Raw genomic sequence first — 9,415 nt, 5'->3', positions numbered from 1 at the left:
TCAGAAATCTGCCTGCCTCTGCTTCCCAAGTGCTGAGATTAAAGGTATGTACTATCACCACCTGGCTGGTCTATTTATTTATTTAATTATTGGCATGGGTGTCTGTGCATGTGGGAACAGCTGCCCACTGATGCAGAAAGAGGGTACCAGATCCATCGGAGTTACAGGCAGTTGTGAGCCACCTGACGTGGGAGATGGCAATTGAACTTGGGTCCTCTGGAAGAGCAGCAAGGGCTCTTAACCACTGGGCTGGATATCCTGCCCAGAAACCATTTTGTTGTTGTTAGCAAATAAACACTTCCAAGTGGGTTGTGCCTAACTTGTACAGGACCCTGGATTCTGTCTCCAGCACCCATGCCTCAAATCCCAACTCTGTGAAAATGTGCCATCCCTAGGGACACGAGGAGAAAATGGGGAGCACAGGCAAGAGGGAACATGGCCCCTGTGGAGGGCCCACCCCCCCCAGCCACCCCAAGGTCAACCCTTGCCTGGTGGGCTGACTAGGCCAGCCCTGTCTCCTGTGGGGTCTCAGGGGCTGTACTCAAAGCCACATTCTGTTCTGTAATTGCTGGTTCCGCCTCTGCCTGCTCCTTCCCAGAACTGGATCTGCACGGTGGACCCCAGCTAGCCGGTGCAGTAGGTGCTTGTTGCTGATTGAGATGTGTTCCCTTCTGCACACCTGGAACCCCTGGAGGAGGACCTGTATTTGGGACTTAGTTAATAGACTCAAGACACAGTTACATAATGGCAGAGGGTGACAAACGGAGAGAGCGAGAACCCAGGGACAGGCGCAGAGAACTGGCCTTGACACGACGGCAGGAGGCTGTTGCCAGGCTGCGGGAAGCTAAGGAGAGCCAGGTGCCCAAGGGCAGTGATTCTCAACCTCTGAGTGGGGACCATCGGGAAACACACATTTCCAATGGTCTTAGGAGCAGAGACACCGTTCAGTAGCAAAATTACAGTTATGAACTAGCCACGGAAATAATGTTACCGCTGGGGGGGGGGGCGTCACCACAGCATGAGGAACTGTATTAAAGGGCTGCCGCCACATCAGGAAGGTTGAGAGCCAGTGGACCGTGAGGTGGAGAGACCCTTGGGTCGGCAGCGTGCCCCAGCTGGGCTTCAGATTTTGGCCCTAGAACCTCGAGAAGAAATGTTTCTCTATGTCCCTGTGGGTCTCTACGTTTGTTTATTTAGATAAGATTGCGTGTAGCCCAGGCTAGCCTCAGACTCTTTATGTAGCTGAGGATGACCTTGAACTTCTGACCCTCCTGCTCCCAGCTGCAGAGTGCTGGGGTTACTGGCCTGTGCTGCAGGAAGCATTTCTTTAGACTGAAGCCATAGGTCCTGGCAGCTTCTTTTCGCGGCCGCCATAGCCAGTGTGTGTGTGTGTGTGTGTGTGTGTGTGTGTGTGTGTGTGTGTCTCCAGGAGGGAGTAGACAGAGGCTAAAAGCATAAGCTTCTGCAGGAAGAATGGTGCAGGTAGGGGACCGGGCAGCCGGGACAGGGCTGCGGCTACACTTGATGACCTGGAGGAGCTGGGCGAGGGCCTGATGCTGACTGACACACTGCTGCTACTGTTAGGCCTGGCTGACACAGATGCCACCCCTCAACCTCAGAAGTGACGCCAGTACTAACTGAAAACTTCAGGGTCACCTCCCCTAATGTCCCCAGAGAAACCACAGTTAACACTTGGTTCCTTCAGGCACAGCCCAGAGTCAGGCAGGTGGAGGGAAGTTCTTCACCTGTCTGCCCTTAGTCCTTCTTGCTGTGGTTCTGGAAGTCAGTAGGAGGCAGTTCAAGAAAGGGCCCAAAGCTTGACTCTGTCCTGACTCTTCCCTACTGAGTTCCAGTTTCCCCTTCTCCTGTCAAGGGAAAGGTCCCTGATTTGCCAAAGCAAGCTGTTGTGAGGAATGGGGGCTAACAGGGGATAGTGAAGGGATCAGTAGATGCTCACTTAGGACTTGAGCCCAGCGGCTGCTTCCTGAACACAGACCCAGACCAAAAGCAGGAACTGGGCTTGCCAAGGTCGGATCTGCCTTCTGCCCTGAGGCCTGTCCAGCGGCCTCACAGGGCTACAGGCACAGGCACCCTCGAGGGACAGTTTGTGTTTCCTGCTTTGGAAAGGCCTGGAATCAAAGCTGCCTTAGACCAGGAGGGGTTTGAAGTGGCTGGGGTGCAGAAAGGGGTGTGGAATTCTGGTGTCCCCGTCTCTCTGGGGAACCTGCTGGCAGCCGAAGGGCAGAAGGGTGGAGTTGAAACAGCCAGCTAGCTGCTAACTCAAGAGCAACTGTGTTCTGTCAGACTTGGGAGACAAAATTCCCAAGTTTCAGGCAAGTGGCACAAATGCACCTTGATGTCAATGCAGGCAGGGAGGGGCGCGTGCTGGAATGTAGACGCTCCTCGGGGACTCTGGTCTCCACTCTACCTATGTCTGGGCTTGTGTTGCACTGGACATGCTGCTGACATCTCCGTACAACAGCGTCCTCATCCACTAAATGGAGGGAAAGGATAGCCTTTCCCTCAGGCTTGTGATGAAGTGATGATTGACAGCTTGGGATGCACTGGTGTGCTCTGCCCGCCGCGGAACCCATTTTACTAATCTCCCTGAGGTGGACCCTGCACCACTCCTCCAGTTATGGAAGCCAGTGTGAGAGTCTGAAGGACACCTGCCCCGGGCACACGGCAGGTGGAAGGCAGGGCTCCCAGCCGAACCCTGTTCTAGTTTTCCTTCTGCTGTTCGGATAAACACCGTGACCAAAATTGACCTGGACAGGAAGAGGTGATTTAGGTTATAGTCCATCCTCCTGGGAAGCCAGGCCATGGCAGGAGCCTGAGGTAGAAACCAAGATGATCACGCTGCTTACCGCCTGTGCTGCTAGCTCAGCTACCATCCCCCCTTTTAGAAATGTTTTTATCACACACTGTGTGTGAGTGTGCACATGAGAACATGTGTATATCGTGTATGGGAGTCAGAGAGCAACTTGTGGGACTCGATTCTCGCCTTGTATCATGTGGTACCCAGAGAACAAACTCAAACTCAGGTCATTAGCTTTAGCAGCAAGTGCCTTTACCAGCTGAGTCATCTCTCTGGCCCTCAATTGTTTTTTTTGGTTTTGTTTTGTTTCCGGTTTCAGTTTCTCTGTGTAGCCCTGCCTGTCCTGGAATTCTTTATGCAGACTAGGCAGGCCTCAAACTCAAAGATCCTGAGTTCTGGGATTAAAGGCATGAACCACTACACTATTTATTTGTCTGTTTGTTTTGGAGACAAGGTTTCTCTGTGTAGTCCTGGCTGTACTAGAACTGATTCTGTAGACCAGGCTGGCCTCGAACTCACAGAGAGCTTTTCCTGTCTTTGTCTCCCCAGTGCTGGGATTAAAGGCATGGGTCATCACCACCAGTTGTGAGGCATTTTCTTAATTGCTAATTGATGGAGGAGGACCCAGCTTACTGTGGATGGGGCCACTCCTAGGCAGGTGGGCCTGGGCTATGTAATAAAGGTTGCTGAGCAGGGCAATGGTGGCTCACATTTTTAATCCCAGCACTCTGGAGGCAGTCAGGGAGTTCTCTGGGAGTTCAAGGCCAGACTGGTCTACAGAGCAAGTGCCAGGAAAGGCTCCAAAATGACACAGAGAAACCCTGTCTTGGAAAAGAAAAAAAAAGTTTGCTGAAGCCAGGTGTGGTGGTTCACACCTTTAATTCCAGCACTCTGGAGGCAGAGACAGGCAGATCTTTGTGTCTGAGGTCAGCCTTGTCTACAAAGTGAGTTCCAGGACAGCCAGGGCTGTTACACAGAGAGTCTCTGTTTCAAAAAAGAAAGAGAGAGAGAGAGAGAGAGAGAGAGAGAGAGAGAGAGAGAGAGAGAGAGAGAGAGAGAGAGAGAGAAGAAATAAAAAAAAAAGGAAGAAAATAAAAAGAAACCCCCTCACAGACATGACTGCGGGCCAGCCTGATCTGGGCCATTCTTCCCTTGAGGTTCCCTCTTCCCAGCTGAAGCTGACTGTGACAGCCAGATGCTGCCCTGGCTGCGCATGCTCACCCTTGGTCCTTTAGCTTTTGTGGAGAACTCAGTGGAAGAGAATCTTGGTCACTAGCTGTGCTGACTACACCATGCCGGGACCAGATGCTGTGTGTGTGTGTGTGAGTGTGTGTGTGTGTGTGTGTGAGTGTGTGTGTGTGTGTGTAGGGTCACTGCCTGGCCCCTGAGGCTCACAACATCCTTTGCTCCTGCCTACTGAGCCCACAGGTGTGACGGCTAACTGACCCTGGAGAGGCCGCTCTGGTGTGACAGGGCTCACAGCCCCTTAAAGACCCCCTTCTTGCAGCAGGAAGTCCCTGGCTACTAGAGAGACAGCTTTGAGACCTGTGGAACACAGGTGACTTGTAACAGGGAGTGAATGTCACACCCAGAGCTGTGTACCAGGTGTCTCCCTCCAGTGTTCATCTGGATGACCTCTGACCCCAGCACCTGTGGAAAGTCCTGGTTTCTGGGTCAAGGAGTGCCTGAGAAGGAGGAAGGGAAGGTGGCAGGAAAGGCCAGTCCCCTGAGGCAGCCACAGGACATGGTTCTTAGAGACTCTTGAGGTATGAGGGATCCTGAAGGTCTGGTCACATTCACCACTGTCACTCAGGACACTGGAGCAGCTTGCAGGAAAACCCATGCTCAGCCATGTCACAGGCTTATAGACAGAGGAGGCGAGCTGCTCCAGGGTCCTTTGAAGGATGCACACAGCAGCCCGGGGGTGGATGGGTGGGGGGAGGGGGGAGAGCTAATCCCAGCTCTCAGGCTCACAGTCAAACATGCTGTCTCTCTGAGCAAATGGCACCCCTTTCTGGGTATCAGTCCCTGCTCACCCCCAGTGGCAAACAGCTGGCTAAGGGTTGGCTGCACGAAGGCCAGAAAGGAGCAGGCTTCAGTAGTGACAGGGTGGGACTCTGCGCCAGCGTAGACCTGGCTGAGCTGTTAAACTGAGTCCCCAGGGGCCCCTGCTCTACCAGGCTGTCCGTCGGGGCCACCTGGGTCCCAGGTAACCAGAAGGCTGTGGCCTTGGGTAAAATGTCTGGGGCACTAGAATAGACTCCAGCCTTGCTGCAGGGAGGGACATGGTCACTTCCTTGTCCCCTGCTCCTTCCTCCTGGCTCCCTCCTGGCTACACTGGCCTCCCAGCTACCACTGCATCCAGCCTGCTCTGCCTCGGGGCCTTTGCACTGATTTTCATCTCTCTCAAACCTTCTTCCCCTAATGCCGCACGGCCCTGGCTCTTCTATAGCTTAGTTCAGATGTCACCCTCCCTGACTTTCTCCAACTCCAGGGATCCCTCAGACCCGTTATTGTCACTCACGCCCACCCCCTGCCTCCTGTTCCCTATAGCATTTGCCACCATCACTTTCCTGTCCTTGCAGGGCTCACTGACAACCTAGGCCATCCATGCCAACACAGGGTCTGCTGGCTCCTTGCAGGGCTCACTGACAACCTAGGTCATCCATGCCAACACAGGGTCTGCTGGCCAGCTCTCTGCTACACCTTTGGGCTTCTGGGAGCACTTCCATCCCCCACAGTAGCTGCTGGTTTAACACGGGTAGAACAAGTGTCCCTGGCTAAGTGAAGGCCCTGAGATGTGGGTCACTGTATAAACTGCAGAGCGTCATGCTTTCTGGACGCAGAGGCTATGTCAGTGGATCGGAGGGGGGCAGGGTCCTGGGAAAGACTAGAGCTGAGGTCCTGGGTGGGTATAGGCAGATTCTTGGGTCTGGGTCCAGGAGGGAGGTCAGGAGCTTTGGGGCATCATGTCTCTGACCAGAAGCATTCACTGTGTCAGTGGGAGGAGTCGGGGAGGTAGGTGGCAAGGGCAGCGTGGCCAGAAGGGGCCTGGGAGTCTCCTGGCCTGAGTTATTTGGGAGAAAAAATAATTACATTCCATGAAGCTGAGGTGTAAGAGAGCGGAAGGCTGGCGAGGAAGATGAGCCTGCCTGAGGGGCATGGGGTCAAGCCACAGGTCAGGAATGCTGGGAGTTCACTGGGCCAGAGGTGAGGTTTCCCCCAAACTGAGTGTGTGTGGGTGTGGCGGCCTCGGCTCCTTCTGTCCCTGGCGGTGCCCACTGAGCTGCAGAGGCCCCTGGCCTGTCACACGTTCCCTTACCTGTTCCTCGGGTGCCTGCTCAGTTAGCGCGACCTGCACTTTTTGACTCAGCCTGTGTTCTCAGCCTCCCCCACCTAAAACTGCCTACAGCCCTCGGCCAGTCACCTCTGCAGAGGCCTCCACCCTCCACCTCAGTCCCCACAGGGCGCTGTATCTCTGCAGCCGCCACGCTGTATGCACCTGTTTCCTTGTCCCCTGTCCCACCTCCCGTCCCAGCTCCCAGCTCTTGACTTACTGTAAGCCCACAAAAAAAAAAAAAAAAAAAAAAAAAAAAAAAACCCAAAACAAAACAAAACAAAAACCCCAGAAAGGTTGCTGGCTGAGTGTATGGAGGGAGGCAGGGCTCCCAGGGGCAGCTCAGGACTGGGGCTTCACCGGATGCTAAAGGGACTGTCAGGGCCAGCTGGTCGGTCGCCTGGAAGGTGGGCAAGCAGGGAGGAGTTTCTTCCCAAACGCAGGCCTGAGGGGAGGGCGAGGCAGCTCAGGGATAGAGTATTGGTTCAACGGTGGCAGAAATACACACTTGCAGCCCACTGTCCCCACACAAGCAAAACACCTCACCTGCTGCCTGGCTCCTGTGGGGGAAAGGTTGGCCTATGGCCCTGTGTCCCAGACACCCAGTTTCTACCTTCTTTGGGGCTTGTCTGGCCCTCTAGGCTTTGAGTTTGGCTGCAGTCAGTGACTGACCTAGCCTCGCTGGAATTGTAAGGTCCTGGGAGCAGCACAGGTATGAGGGTATTTCCCTTCTCTGCAGGACGCCGGGGAGCCCCCGGTTCCTCCCCTGCCCAGTGACCACATCTGTCCTCACCTGTCTGTTTTAGTACAGCTGGCTGGAAACGATGCAGGCAAAGCGCAGTCTGCAGCGCAAGTGCACCCTCTGCTGGCCACAGTGGGTATGAAGGCCTGAGCTGAACATGGAGGTCAATACTGCATGCAGGGCCAGGAAGGAGGGGTGGCGTCTGCAGGCAAACTATGACGCCAGCTGTGTTTGAGCACGACCTAAAATTTGTCCTAGCATTAGAATAACTTGTGAAGTGTACGTTAGTGAACCTGTCTGGAGTCACACAGCAGAGCCTAGCCTTGAGGTTCCTCCTCCCTCCCTCGACACCTGCCCCCCAGCCACTCACGCACATTCACTAGTATTTATGGAGTTCCTGGGGAATGCCAGTGACAGTAAGCTGACAGCACTCACACAATAGGCCCTGCCTTGCTGCTGTCAGCTGTCCCTCAGTGGGATGGGAGGGGCAAACAATAGGGGCAAATATGTCCCTATCAGGTGTGATAGAGACTGAATGTGTCGCAGTTTCAGCCACACACCCAGCCTGACGCATCTGAGATGAGGTCATATCACTGTCCTCGGAACTCTGTCCCTGGCTCCCAGAAGGGTTATTCCTGGGACCCCCCCAATAGATAAATCTAGTCCCCCAGTGGGGACGGTCTAGCTCTATATCTGCTCAGGAGCTGGTGGGGACACTTAAAAACGCCTGGGCTATCGAAAGGCGGTGACACAAACCTTTAACCCCAGCAGAGGCAGAGACAGGTGGATCTCTGTGAGGCCAGCTTGGTCTACAAAGAGAGTTCTAAGATAAGCTCCAAAGCTACAGAGAAACCTTGTCCTCGAAAATCCAAAATAATCAAAATAAAACAAACAAAAACCCAAAACAACCCCCCCCAAAAGCCTAGGCTATAAAACCTTATCTCACAATAGTGAGCGTAATCGGGGGGTCCACATGATCAAGACATAATTCATAATTGTGTGATAACGTCATGATGAAACTTGTTATTTTAGCTGTGTCTGCTACACGTTCATGGTGCCTTGGTCAGCTTCCAGAGACTGTGGGTCAATTTCCTGTGCAGCCTATGAACACAGATGCCAACACCCAGGCTCCTGGGGCCATAGAATGTTCCTGAAGGAGCTCCTAAGACCACAGCTCCCAAGAAGCCGAAGGACACACGTCAAACATCACAGGAGGGCCTGGGTTGGTGGATGCCCTGTGCAGAGAGGCTGCAGGCATGGCCACTGTCACATGTGCATACGTAGGTTAACTGACTGTGGCTGCTGGGAGACTTAACATAAAATTTGCTTCCACGCCAAGTTCTGGTGTCGCCCTCTATGATAGGTACAGCAGCAGTTTCGAAGCTGGCTCCAGCTTGAGGGTCTCTATGTAGTGTCCCTTATCACTGCAGCTTCGGACCCCACAGCCCAGAGCCAGGTCCCGTGGGCTCAAGCTGGCGTCACCAATCAAAAGAGATGTGGTTCTTCTCTGAGCTCTGCTGAGGGGAGGGCCCCAGGACTGAGCCCCAAGTCTCTTAACTGGCAGTGATGAGGAAGCAGGACAGTCCCAAGCCAGAAGGAACTTGTCAGCGACCTCTTGCTTCCTCGAGGGCCACCGTGGGCAAGGACAGGAGGGCTTACTAGACAGGGGCCCATTGGGCAGGCACCAAGTGCAGAGAGCAAGGTAGTCATCTACCTGGGATCTGGCAGAGCCTTCTGGAGGGTCACCTGTTGGGGCTGGCCCAGCCTTTCTCCGTGGCCAGCTTCAGACACCTAACTGGCTAAGAGCAAGAAAGGAATTTCTGATCCTGCTACAGGTTGGCCTGCGTTTCCACTGGCAGCAGGTCCACAGGATAAAGTTCAGCTCCTGGGTCAAGGCAGCCAGACATGTCCCCCCATTCCTTGCTTGCATAGTGGACAGATGTGGACAAGCTGCCAATTTCCACATCAAAGTTCTTGTTTGCAATAGTGCAGCTATGACAACACATCAGTAGCCTTAGTTTTGGCTATGAAAATCCAGCCAGTGCAGGCTCTTCCCAATGAACGAGAAGGTACTTAAGCAAGGGGAGGCATTTTTAGCCTTTACCTACAAGTACCACCTCCACATCCAAAGGTGATCCACTGGATATAAACAGGGTCATCCACTGAGGCATGGTGGACTCACCAATGGATACATAGCTGTGGGTTTTGAACTCCTGATTCTCCTGTCTCCATTCCTAAATACAAGGACTACAGGTGTATAAAGCCATGCCCAGCTACTTTTTCCCCTCTGGGTCTCTGTTGCCCCTACCTCTCAAATAAAAAACTAATTTTTTTTGGCTGGTAGTGGTGCACAGACACCTTTAATCCCAGCACCTTAGGCAGAGGCAGGCAGATCTGAGAGTTCAAAGCCAGCCTGGTCTACAGGGTTTGGAGACAGCCAGAACTACACTATGAACAGAGGCCCTAGATCTTTTGAGACAGAACAAACTGGTGCACAGGCCAACCCAGGCCACTGCTT

Source organism: Phodopus roborovskii, unplaced genomic scaffold, assembly GCF_943737965.1.
Source record: "Phodopus roborovskii unplaced genomic scaffold, PHOROB, whole genome shotgun sequence".
Classification (NCBI taxonomy): domain Eukaryota; kingdom Metazoa; phylum Chordata; class Mammalia; order Rodentia; family Cricetidae; genus Phodopus; species Phodopus roborovskii.
The sequence above is the reverse complement of the archived record's forward strand: the minus strand, read 5'-3'. Positions refer to the sequence as shown.